Genomic DNA, 13,925 nt, shown 5'->3' on the forward strand with positions numbered 1-13,925 from the left:
TCCCCAAGAAATGGACCACAATAATCAATGTGAAGTCGCTGCCAGGGTTTATGGGGCCATATCCAGGGATTATCTGCGGTAGTTGGTGCCCTACTATTTGAGCTTTGACACTGCTCACAACTTCGAACTAGCTGTTCAATGTCTGTTTCTAGGCCTGGCCACCAAACATGTATCCGGGCCAAAGCTTTCATGCGTACAATTCCTGGGTGGTGCAAGTGTAATTCAGCTAACACGCGATCTCTGCATTTTGCTGGTATCACCACCCGTGTCCCGCGCAACAGGCATCCATCTTCTACACTGAGCTCCTCTATCTTGGTGAAATAACTTTTCAGATTGTCTGGCACTTCATGTTTCTCTGGCCATCCATGCAATGTCCAATACAGGACTCGGGATAGTAGAGGATCCCTAGCTGTTTCTGTGCGTAGGAGGTTGACATCAATTGGTACTCTTTCAATCTGTACTTTGTTGACTGCTCCAGCTTCATCGAATTCGAAATCCAGTTCGGTTGACTCTGTTTCTGGCAGCCTTGACAATGCATCGGCGTTTGCATTCTTCTTGGAGGACCTATACTTGATATCATATTGATAGGCTGACAGTTGTATCGCCCATCGCTGTAATCTTGATGCTGCAATAGCTGGGATTCCCTTTTTTGGACCGAACAATAATGTGAGGGGTTGGTGGTCGGTCACAAGTGTGAACCTACGCCCATACAAGAACTGTTGGAACTTCCTTATGCCAAAGATTATGGCCAAGGCTTCCTTCTCTATCACTGAATAGTTCCTTTCTGCTGATGTTAATGCTCTAGAGGCGTAAGCAATTGGACGTTCCACACCTTCTTGACTGACATGAGAAATCACCGCCCCTAGGCCAAAAGGAGAGGCATCTGCTGCTAATTGTACTTCCAGTGCTGGGTTGTAATGGACTAACACTTTGGATGACGTTAACGTGTCCTTTAAGGCTTGAAAAGCTTGCAGGCATTCCTCACTCCAAACCCAGGGAACATCCTTAGCCAACAGCTGGTTGAGTGGGGCTGACAGCGAGGACATGTTAGGAATAAACTTTCTGTAATAATTAACTAATCCTAAAAAGATTGCAGTTCAGTTTTGTTCTTAGGTTCTGGCACCCTCTGCACCACTCGTACCTTTTCTGGCGAGGGGTGGATTCCCTCTCTGTCAACTACGAAAGCAAAATACTCGATCTTGGGCTGCATGATACTACACTTGGATGTCTTCAGTTTCACTCCACGTGATTCCATTCTTTTCGGAGGTGCATGCAAATTTTTTGTATGCTGGGGAGTGTTCTCTCCTGTGACTATCAAGTCATCTAGGATCCCTCCAGTATGACTCAAACCATCTAGTAGCTTATCCATGATCTGTTGAAATAATGCCGGTGCCGCTGCTACGCCAAAAGGAAGCCTTGTGTATCGGTACAGTCCTAAGTGAGTAGTGATTGTCACATAGGGCTGTGATTCTTCATGTAAAAGAACCTGCTGATAGGCATTACTGAGGTCTAGCTTGGTGAAAAGCTCACCCCCATTCAACTTAGTAAACAGTTCTTCAGGGGTAGGCATTGGGTATTCAGGTACATCCAGGTATGGGTTTAATGTTACCTTAAGAGTCAATGTCTGTAACGGTCGAGAACCATCGGACAGTTGAAAAAAATCGAAATTGCTCATACTTTGCCTAAATAACCTCCCTGGTAAGACATTTTCAAAAATATAACTTTAAGTGCTGGGCGCCTTTTATTTTTGGAGAAATCGCCAAAAGTTGATTTTTGAGCCGAAACGGGCTTGGGCACCCTGTGTCGGATAGGAAAAATCGAAGTTTTCTCGGCGTTCGCACGGCTTCGCGTTTTATTATATCTAGACCATTATTTTTTCGTTGAAAAGGTACGTTCTTCTTCTTGAGTTTCATGCCACAATAGTTTTGCTAGTCCCCATTGTAAATAAATTACAGATTTTTAAAGTGACCCTACTTTGGTGCTTCAGAAAATTCGTGAATTTTCGTCATTTTCAATATGCCTAAATGTGTCGTGGTACATGTACCAGAACTAAATAATTACCACCATGTTATAGCCTAACCCTTCTAAAATAACATATCCAAAGATTGTTGGCGGCCCGCTACTCCTTATTCGCTGAGAGTCCCAAATGTGTCGGTAGTTTTCACCCAAGAAAGCGTTACGCAACGCGTTATTGATTATGCAAGTATCTCATGCTCGCGGGATTTTAACCTGAAAACAACATAAAACAACCACATTTCACACGCCATGACCTCTAGTGATGCCATTTTATTTCTTCTTTCGACTATAAAGTTGAAAAGTACTATTATTTCAGTCTTCTATCATCACTAGTTCCGGTGGTCACGCAAGGCGACTCAAAACATGTTTACACAACGCCAAGGATAAATACGTCTTACAGATGCACTACATTTGTTTGTTGCACATTATCAATGGATAGTTAAGAAGTGTTGTAATGGAACATTTCCATCAAAATACAATTGTCCACTTGAATGTTGTATTTTGTCTTTCGGTTCTTGGCAGATTGACCAGTCATCCGAAATGACACTCGGACTAGACCGTAACTCAATAGTACCATAACAGCCTCTAACGAAAACAATTGTTGCATTAGATTAAGTACGTCGTATGTAGGTAACATCAATTTTTCAAAGTAAATTTGTTTTTTCTGAGTAAAATATTTTTGTTTTCCAAGATTTTGGGCCCAACGGTCCATTACTGTATAAGGGAATAAACGGTGTTACATTCTTTGCGCAATCTTTGACGGATATTTTACTTAACAGAAATCCAGATGAAAGTAATTACACTTGATGCGATGTTATCTTTTCGCGTAACTTTTGACTGACATTTTACCATACAGAAGGCCAGTTAAAACTAATTCAGTGTTGTTTTTCTTTGCGCAATTTTTGTTAAACAGAAATCCAGATGAAAGTAATTACACTTGAGCGATGTTATTTTTTTGCGCAACTTTTGATTAGCATTTTACCAAACAGAAGGCCAGCTAAAATTAATTTATTGTTGTTATTTTTCTTTGCGTAATTTTTGACTAGAAAACAAGATGAAAGTAAGTAGTTTATGTGGTGTTCTTTTTTTTACGTAACTTTTGACTGGCATTTTACCATACAGAAAGCCAGTTAAAACTAATTTACCGTTGTTTTTTGTTTGCACAATTTTTGACTCAATCCGTGACAGTTTACTAAGCAGAAGACCGGATGAAAGTAATTACACTAATGTTATTTTTTTGCGCAATACACTACAGAACACCAGTTAAACTTTTGCGCAATATTGATCAGTACTTATCAACTGTGAAAGTGAAGCATGTTCAGTGCCACCATTGTGCTCGTAGTAGCATGAGCTTCTGCAACTACTCTGCGTTAGTTGGTGGTTTGTGCGGACCCAGTTCGTATAATGAATCTATTACAGAATGCACCACCCTTGAAAGTTGCCAAAAAGATGTTTCCAATCACCTTTCTTTACATAAAGTCAGCGATGACTCCGGTGTTTCTTCCGAGTTCAAATTACTTCTTGCTCGGGCAGGTAAGTGAAAATCAGTTTTGTATATTGCAATAACAACAGAAAATGTAGTTTTTAAATTCTAGTGCATATAGATTATAAACATTCAAGACGAATTTATTTTCTTTTAAGGAATATTCAATGTTGATGAAAAACATCCACAAATGACAATCTGTCCTCTTCACCGTGATAAGTTTGGTGTTCGCTGGAGATGCAATAAAACTCGATGTGCAATACCAGACGGCATTGCTGCCCACAAATCGTCATCTGTTAAAGGCCAGTGTGGAGTGACAACTTCTATTTCCTCATACGTTTTTAATCAAACAGAGACTCTCCTTCCAGTAGGAACACGTGAGTACACTAACGAATGATCACCGTAAATTTGGCGTGGATAAGGGTAGTTTCAGTTAGTTTAATATGACGAATGGGGGCATGAATATTTTAAGGAAGGGCCCTAAAAATACTGAAAGGTATAAGCGGGGGGCTTTTTATGTTTAATGTTATTGGAAGGGGAGGGCTTTGAATTTTTTACACTATACTGGGGGTGGGGTGGGAGGGACATAAAATATGGCAAGTGCAAAGGGGAAGGGGGGCGGGGGGTGCCCTGAACATGATTTCATATTTCAAAATTAGAAATCTTCATGCTCCCCTCCCCCCCCCCCCCCCCCTCCCCCGTCATAACAAATAAACCTTCCATATTTAACCCAAAATTAAGTATTGGGCGGAAGCCTGGACGAGAAATTTCTCTTTTCGCACTGTTTCGTTTATTGCCACTTGTTTGTTGTTGTTTTATTCTTGTTGCTGTCCAGAAGGGAATGATTTCGCTAGTCTATTCCGTACATTAGCAATCAGTACTATCGTTCTTCTCCAGACCTGACAGCACTGACGACGGTGAATTTTATTATTTTGTCCGTAGTGATTTGCAAGAGATGTAAAACCTTCTTGAATAAACAAATGACTCATTTCGACTTACATGTAGCCGAGACAACCGAGCCGAGTTCTGATATGCCTGAAGACCAACCATCAGAAACAGAACAGGTAACTTTTTACCTGGAGGTATGCTGATGTAAAACTGCATGCATAGCGGGAGAGAGGAGGAACAGAGGCAGGGCTGTTCGTACCCCTTTGACAGCGCTAGATAGCTCCTTTGTACTGTTCGTAGTTAACTCATTAACGTTGTACATCGTGGAGAATATCTCAATCTCCTAATCTCGACACCGAAAGGAGTCAAGAGATTTCTTTAATTTTTTAAAGGCTTGAACCTCTATTCAGTTAAAATAGAAATTACGTTTATCATGATATTTTTCAGTCTGCATATAGCAGTATAGTCGACGCAAAAATGAAAAGTGGAAAATTATTTCTTGTTTGTTTAATAGGAGCAAGAAGAGGAGAAGAAAAGTACGGATACTTCTGACGAGATAACAGAGGCAATGAGAAAACTCGAAATAACTGAACATGATGACACACTGAGCGTATTTTCTCCAGACACCATGAGTACTGCATCTTCTTCTGGCGAGGCACCCGAATTCCCTTCTGCTGTCCTTGCATTAAACAGATTCTTGATAGCATGTCAGCTGGAGCCTATTGTGAAGCCAATGCTTGATTGGGAAGAAGTTACAGAGAGAACACAGCGGCGATATGTGCAGAGGACGTGTGATGTCATAGTTTCTGTTCTTAATGCAATATCTCCCCAGAATGCAGCTCACCTGTGGCAAGCTTTACAGATATCCAAAAACATGAGCAACGCGTTTGGTCTTACTCACTTACCATCAGAAAGGGGATATTTAGATGCTTTGGCAGATGCTTATAAAAACGCGGATAGCTGGGATACTCGCCGACAAGTGTTGTCTACCTTCTCTGACGTTGCCAGTTTTAGCGTGGCCTCAGAATACATTCCAGAGCTAACCCGTTATCGATACACTATGGCTAATCTTCATCGTCTTCAATATGGAAGAAGCACTCCAGTTCCTGTAAAAAGAACGCCTCGCCTTCACATAAGCCACCACCAGTTGGAACATTTTCTAAGTTTTATAACCAGCCCCCATATTGTACAGGACTTGCCTTTTGGAGAAAGACAATTAAAAATGTCATCAGGGAGAACAATAACCGTGCCAAATATCATTCGTTCAATGGTGCCTGAAAGGATTGTTACCCAATATTCTAAATACTGCGAGGAATCAAACTTTAAACCATTCAGCAGGAGTACCATGCTCAGAATACTTGATGAATGCAGTGCGTCTGTGCGGAAATCACTCCAGGGCCTGGATTATTTTGCAGCACAAGGGGCGCGAGCATTTGACGACTTGGCGGAACTTGTGCAAACTGTGTCCCCTTTAAGGAAAGATGGTGAGAGTTGGGCTTCCAATACACAAGATTGTTTGAAAGTCAGCAAGCTTTATCTGAAAGGAGACTACAAGGTAATAAACAATAAATTATTTAAATATTGATTGCTTCTTTACCCTAACAAATCGTTAATATTTCGTCGACAGCTGCACGTCAGCGACAACACGCAGGTTGCAGATCACTGCTATATCTACGCACTGAGTGACAAGGCAGACAAGGATTTCAAGCGCAATTGTAAGCATGAACATAAAGAACGATGCGACCAATGTAACGCCCTTGATGACACACTCAAGAGTATAGAAGATGCCATAGATGAATGTGAGTTTTCTTCAGATGAAGACAGGGACGAATGTCTCTATCTTTGTCAGTCTTCAAAGCGTGCCATTTATTCTTGGAAAAGCCATCAACTAAGAAGTGTCCGACAAGATGAGGCTCGCCTTGATATCATAAACCTTCTGGATAATGGTACAGTGTGGATCGTTAACGACTGGGCCATGAAATTCCTGCCCCGCCAGTACCGAGAGTCCCAATCAGACTGGTTCGGGAAAAGAGGCATATCCTGGCACATCTCTGTGGTGTTTAGACGGTTCAATGGTAACCTTTCTGCCAACATACTATCCTTTTGGAGGCCGAGTCCTGTAATTCTCCAAGACCTGGTGCGAGCAGTAGGATAGGGTGGAACCGACGTATGTAGTCTACGACCTTCTTATGCAGGTCAAATTCATTCTCGATCTTAAAGACTAACTTGTTAGGACCATCGAACCGCCTTTCTATTTCATACTTGCCTGTTTTCCTTAGCGTAGGAAGGACGTCACCTAACACCCATTTACGGAACTTCTTTGCAATCAACTTCTCAGATCCAAATATTAGCTCGTAAAGACCTTCCTCCGTTAAATACGCGGAATGTGGCTGTTCGTTAAGGGTGTCGCGCTGAGCTACACCCTTTATAGACCCGAGGGTTACCCTATTTTCCTCTGACACGTGTTTCCTAACCGCGTCTCTCGAATTTTCGTAACCCAATGCCAACGCCACGGACTTCGCTTTGAAGTAAAGTTTATCGCCTTGCACTATGCATTGCAGCTTAGTTTCGTTGTTTTCGAATACGCGAAGCATTATATACGTAAGGGATATTTTTTTATCAATAGGCAACGCTCTTTAGCTGATTCATTTCTACACTCAGTTGCGCGTCAGACACGACGAAGACGTAGCAGTTTATTTTGTCGCCGTCGCCCGCACTGGCGTTTTTGGTGCGTTTGATCTCCAATGTTATGCCATCCTGCGTATTTACTAGACGCAGACCCTGACCATGTAGGTTTTCGTCGTTGATGGTGCGCATGTCAATCCACAGCGCATACGTATCCTTAAAGAATTCCTCGGGGCTAATTTGGTCACCAAACTTACGCTTTGCCTCTCTGTACACGTCTGCGGGCTTTATTCCCTGGGAGTAAACCTCGTTTGGGACTCCGTTGATATTCACGCCGACGTTAGTAATGTTGGGGTTGTGAAAGGCTTCGCTGTCGCGCTTACCGGCTTCGTAGGGTTTGGCAAACACCAACATCAACCCCGTGAGACTTCTTCGGGGGAGGTTAATGCTTTGGTTGATAACCTCATCCGTCTTATCCAGGAAGCTGAACGTCTTATACATCACTACGTGGTCGTAAAGGAATGCCTTTCCGGAGCTGTATTCCATGCCAGCGCTACGGGCCAGCTCTTCGCTGTACACGGTCTCATACTGCAGCTCTAAGTTGGTAATAGAATAGGGATCAACAGCCCCGCTAATTGCGCTGTCCATTCCTCCTATGACGTTCGTAGTGTCCGCCAAGGTTACTTCAAACTGTAACTCGGATAACTGCCTGGGGTAGTACACACCATGACTCGTAATTACTTCGAAATCCAAAGGGATAACGTACTTGCTACCATAGGCGGTCTTTACCCTCGTCGCGTCTTCTACTGCGGTTGCTCCGCTGGAGTCCGTAGGCGCCGGGTCGGTATCGCTGCGAAGCTTACGAAGAATAACGCTTCCAATTCCCTGCTCTATCTTTTGTGCACGGTCAAAGGTCGTCAACCACAGATCCTTATACGTGGTGAACAGGTCGTACCTATTTAAGTCCAAAAGGGATTCCCCGGCGAACTTGATTCTCATCTTAGAGACGAGGTTCCTGCCCACGTTATTGACGGCATAGCGCTTGTCTGCGGTACTTGGTTGCACCGCTAGGTCAAACCTTAAAGCCAAGGTGCCAGGAACTAAGACTAGGTTATCCGTTAGGCGGGGCACGCCTACGTACAGCGTCTCCCCTGGCTTAGCGCTAGAAGGCGTGAATGTGACCCGGTGAAAGGTGCGTTCTGCTTTCAGTCCGCCAACCTGCTTAGGTAATACGTTGGGGTTTAACTTTGAGCTTATCATATATAATGGAAGTAGAAGGAACTACTGACTTTGACCCCCTTACCGAAGAAGGTCAAGTAGACATTAACGACGACCAATATGATTACCTAACCGCCAACAGCGAAAGAGATGGTCTAACCACCGGCGAAAGGGTTAAAAGGAATTACGGCGTTAGCAGAGCAAGTAGCGTTATGAGGACCCTCAGGGGTATGTTTAAGACCAAAAATCCGGGCAAACCCATTCCCCAGCGCTTTGAAATGGCAAATTTGGGGCCCGTCCCCGAAGCCCCCAGCGCTGCATGGCTTAGTAGGGTTCAGGAACAAATGGATGAATCCATGAAAGAAACCCCGGACGACTTTGATAGGATCAAGGAAGAATTCCCAAACTGGGACCCAAACAAAGTCCAAGTAATGTTCGACGCGGATAACGAATGGGGTAGGGAAGTCATAGTAGCAAGGTTAAATAGGTCTAATGCTCGTCCATATGTCATCAGGGACATAAATGGTAAATACTACGCAGATAAAAATATTCCTCCAACCCTTAGAAAGGCATTAGGAGAACCCAACTTACCCGAAAGAATGAGAGAAAATAGTGAGAATATTGACGAAGCCGTCGAAAGAGTTAAGACCATAATGCAGCGACAACAAAAAGGTATTGAAGCGATAAGGGAAGTCGAAGGACTAAAGGAAACAATGGAGGAAAGGGAGGCAGAATACATGCGACAAAACCAACTACTCCTCGATGCTCAAAAGAGAAAACTTGACGACAAAAACCAAAGAATAATAGAAATAAGAGAACAAAGAGACAATGCCCTGCGCGATAGGGACCAAGCCCAAAAGGCCTTCGAACTTGCCCTGCAAAACCTGGATATGAGCAAGGAAGAAGCTAAGAACTTACGTACCACCATAGTCAGCTCTTTGGAGGAACGGCGGCAGTTGGTTGCCGAAATTAACACTAAGGAAGAACAAATCCGGCAAAGAGATCAGGCTATTGAAGACCTGGAGGGACACATAGAGCGGCAGCAGGAAATAATCAATGACCTAACTCGTCCCGAAGAGGAAAGGGAGGCAGCCCAAAAGGAATTAGAAGCCCTTCAGGAGAGGGTTGCGGAATTACAAGCGCAAAAGGACAACCTGGGAAGAGAATTGGGACTTACCACCAAGGAAAAGGTAAAAAGAGCCCTTTTGAAGTATGGCATTCCCCTTGCATTCGCAGTCGCTATTAGCACCGTAGTAGGCGTGATCTTGTCCGCGCTTAAGGCTACAGGCGCGGGCGTAAAGAAATTAGGCAATGGGCTGACGGACTTGGGAAAAAAGATGGCAGCCGGCTTGCCTGGGCTGCTGGGTTCGGTTGTTTCCTTGGTACTTAGGACTGGCGGCGAACTGTTGAAGTTCGTGGGGAATAACATTTGGATCTTGGTCGTCGCTATTGGGGTGGTATTCTTGAAGAAGATGAAGGGCTAATCTTATCCTTGTGTATTACTGGTGGCTTATCGTCGTCGGGAATCCGAGGCGCCCTCGACTGGGGATAAGTAAAGATAGTATTCGCGCCGCCTTGATAATGCGGAACTAAAGGTATGGCAGTCATAGTAGAAATGGTCTTATGGTTCCAGGCAGCATCCACCGGAGAACCGGCTGTCGAACGGGCTGCATTTATCCCAACAATACCCGGATGGGTGCTCCTGGCGTCGCTTGGACGAACTTGAAGCCTCGCATGTTGACAATTAGCTACTATGTGAAAAGTCACCGGTGTTAGGTTCTCCACGCTCGCGGTAGCGGGCTCAAACGTAAAATGAGTCAAATGCCTCTTATTATCTTTTTTCCTGTAGGGTAGTAGTGGGTGGTCATTCTCATCAAGGATTCTAAACCCAACATTGCAGTCATTCCACGTACTAATGTTAATAGTACATATGATTATACCAAGACCTCCAACCTTCACCTGCAGGTTGGTATCATGCCAGCTATCCCCATAGTACTCCTCCTCCTCTAAATAATAGAAAAGCGAATCTTCCTTTACATGTGGGTTATTCATATATACCAGAAAATAAGTTTCCTTTTAGAGACTAACCACCGTAAGCGCGCTAATAGTCTTGTGGTTATAGGCCGTATCCCTATTATCTTCTATGCTATTTACGCGAACGCTCCCGGTGTCATCTACTCTTATCTGCAGCTTTACCTTCCCGTGGCAATCGGCAACCATATGAAAAGTCCAAACGGAATGATTTTCAGCGCTGCGGGTGGAGGGCTCTACGGAGAAATGCACAGGCTCCCTGTTGTTCGTTTGATTTCTCATAGGCCGCAGTATGCCGTCGTCGTCGCAGAAGCGAAATCCTACGTTTGCGTGGCTGCTTGCGCCAATGCAAATACTACAAAGGATTAACTTCTTTCCCGAGTAGTTCAAATCCACAGACATACCCGTGACATCAACCCAAGATGCTTGGGTGTATTTTTTCTCGCCTTTGTAAGTCGTATAGACACAATCTACTCCAGCTACGTAGGGGTTGTTCATCGCCATATATAATAGCTCAGACCAATGCTTGCGGTAGCCAAACCAGCTTTTAGTAAGTTATGGTCATATTCCTCTGGTATCGTAGGCAGGACCTTCTTTCGCTCCTTAACTACGGACGGCTTCGTTTCGTGTGACTTTTTTGAGGAATGCCCTTGGTCATGTCAGAGTTCACATCATTCACTCCAAACTTCATATCCTTAGTAGCTCGTTGAAGTTTGTTGTTATAACCCACAACGGAATTGGCGTTAATGACCAAGTTACTTGGCATTAGCCAACAACCAGGACTCAAAGCGTAATCTAGCCGCACTTTAGACTGCTGCACCGCAAGTTGATATCTCTGCACCGACTTAGAGATCTCATTCTCGATAACAGCGCTTTCGAAGAGGACAAGGAATACTTGTTGCGTTTCCTGTGACGCACCACTGGCATTTATGATGGGGCTGCGAGTGCTAACCTGGGCTCCTAGAATACAGTAAACGAAGGCTTCAATGCTTCGATTAATCCTTGCTAAATTCTTCAGTCCAATGCCCTTTGCGGCAAAGAAAGGCGCCCAAGGATATTTCTCTTTGCTTTCTATGAAGTAAATTAGATTACCCTTTGTTCCGCTGCCTCCTAAGTCTGAGAATTCATAGGAACTGGGATACCCCATGCCCGACCTTTCTATGCTGGCTCCAACATACGAAGCATAGGTGTAAGTCTCTCCTAAACCATGGGCGGCACCCTCTTTGTTGCGAAAATCGGGGTTGATAAGCTTAAACTCATTCCTTAATCGCTCCCATGCAACTTTGTCATATTTGTTATCCTTTGGGTTAAAGACAGTGTTACTAGGAAGCGGCGCTCCTAACTCAAACAATATCCTACGAATAGTAAAAGCAACATGAAATCGCAGGAAAGGAATATGGAACATGTCCGCGGCTATACCGCATCCTTTAGTAGCAGCCCAGACAGCAAAGTTTAACTGCTGCGGCCAATACCGCATGTTTGGACCTGATAACCATTCTCTGGATTCTTTCCCTGAGGTATGTTTCATGGCAGTTTCTCTAAAGATGTCTCTGACCTTTGTCTTGAAAGTCGTAGAACCCACGGGGATTTCTAAGGAGGTAACCATCTTAGCAAAGTCATTTGCGCCGCCTTTGTTGTTGTAAAATGGGTAATCCTCCGTTGCCGGTAATACATTCTCTGGAAAATTAGGCTGCCTTTCTTTATGCTCGGGTTTTGGTTTCTTTGGCTCCAAGTCCGCATTGCTGTACATCCTGGAGCCGTTATAGTAAATCCCATCGGGTCTCCTTTCAAACTTACTAGGGTCTGCATGTGGAAACATCTTCCTAAAGGCCCTCCAGTTCCAGTAATCCCGATTATCGTGATGTGGCTGCTCCTCTACGTTATTTCCAAAAGCGTCGTACATTAGTATATATAATGGATGTTATACCATCAGCACCTCCACTTTATCCTGATTTACCTAGGGAGGGACCTAACAAAATGAATACCGAAAACTTTCGTCTGAATAAAGCAAACTTAATCTTGGCTTACTTGGAAGGACAAGCAAAACACTACGAAAAAGTCCGAAAAAAGTACGTCAGAGCCCGGAGTACGCTACATAAGATTGCGATAACCTCAGGATCCATGTCCGTGGCGTTAACAGGCACCGGCGTTGCTACTTCGCTTACTGGACCTGGAATAGTCGTTGGAGTTCCTTTGGCCGGCGTTGGGGCAACCTGTGGTATTATCTCGGCTGTTGCTACGGGTATTATGAAACAGTTGTCAAGCCAAATATCCAAGCATGACACGACAATAGCTCTGTCAAGGGCTAAAGTAAATACGATCACTGACCTTGTCTCAAAGGCTTTGCGTGACAGAAAGATAGACGACGTAGAATTCTCGCTTATCTTAGCTGAAGAGGAAAAGTACGAAAAATTAAAGTCGGACATAAGGAATACAAAAACAGTCGTAAAAGATCTTTCCGAGGAATCTCGCAAAAAGATCTACCAGGAGGCAAAAGAAGAGCTTCAAAGAAAGCTTGCTCAGTAAAGATCTGCTTCGAAAAGAGCGTGACGGGATTTCGTTTACATATCGAACGCCGGCTGTCTGATTCATATGCAGATTAGTTTCTCACCGAAGTTGTTTACATTTCCAACTTACTTCGGCTTTTTATATTTGGTTCGGGTTTTGGTCGTGTGCTCGGGTTTTGATCGTGTGCTCGGAAAACGCTGGTTGTTATGAGGAAGAGGAATGTTGGTGTTGCTATGTGATGTCATCGCCTGGGAATCCATCCCAAGAGGGGGTGGTTGGGGTCAATTTTGTAAAATATTTCGTAAATTACGTCAGGGTAATAAGGAATATCCTTATCCAATCGACAAAACATCCACTCGGCTTTTGTCATATCAGAAACCTCAGGAATAGACTTACCGGTAATTTCAGACAAAAGATAGGGAATAGCCTTGTAATATTTCCCTAGCTTTAATTTTTTCAACGTTTTCCGTAGACTTTGTGGGGTTGACTCTTCTAAGTGGTCTATAATTTTCTCCTTTACTTCATCATCTAAATATACCGGTCGATAACCTTGGATATGACTCATACAGTCCCTAAAGTATTTTATTCTCTTATATGGCGTTTTCTTACGACCTCCATTGGCATAATACTGCTCTTTGGTAGCATTTGGTACGGCATTACGAATATTCTTACCACATTCGTAACACTGTGCTGACGTGTCGTCTTCTATTTGCATTTTCTTGTCACAACAAATATACTTATTTGGTGGTGGGGTAACAAACTTGGGTTTCAAGCACTTTACACAGAAATCATAAGCAAACTCTTTACAATCTTCGCACTCCATATATAGACTAACATATTTTACATAAACACGGGATGCGGGTAATCGCGGTACGAATCGAGGGGGGTACTTTAGACGGGTAATCCTCCGGTGGTCGTTGCGCTGGAACCCCCATCCCCTATACTACTGGGGGGGGTACTCCCCTATATTTGCTATCCAGGTATGTGCCGCCCTATAGGGTATGGTTTTTCAGCCTTTGGGTCTGGGATAGGGTATCATTTTTGTCTGGGATAGGGTTAACAATTTGGCCGTTTTTGTCTGGCGAATAGGCTACACTTTCTGCCGGCACAAAAAAACAATAAAAACGTTAGTAAATATTGATTGCAATCTATTGAC

The 13,925-nt window shown here is 43.7% G+C and overlaps 1 protein-coding gene across 1 annotated transcript in view; it reads left to right on the top strand.

Moving 5' to 3' along the window:
* The window catches only part of LOC148907564 (nucleotide sugar transporter SLC35B4-like), a 29,324-nt gene that overhangs the window by 4,443 nt on the left and 10,956 nt on the right, over positions 1-13,925 (top strand). The gene's annotated exons all lie outside the window — the stretch shown is intronic.

Source organism: Actinia tenebrosa, unplaced genomic scaffold, assembly GCF_029948245.1.
Source record: "Actinia tenebrosa isolate PJP-AT-01 unplaced genomic scaffold, QUT_ActTen_1.0 PGA_scaffold3__52_contigs__length_22856419, whole genome shotgun sequence".
NCBI classification, from domain to species: Eukaryota; Metazoa; Cnidaria; class Anthozoa; order Actiniaria; family Actiniidae; genus Actinia; species Actinia tenebrosa.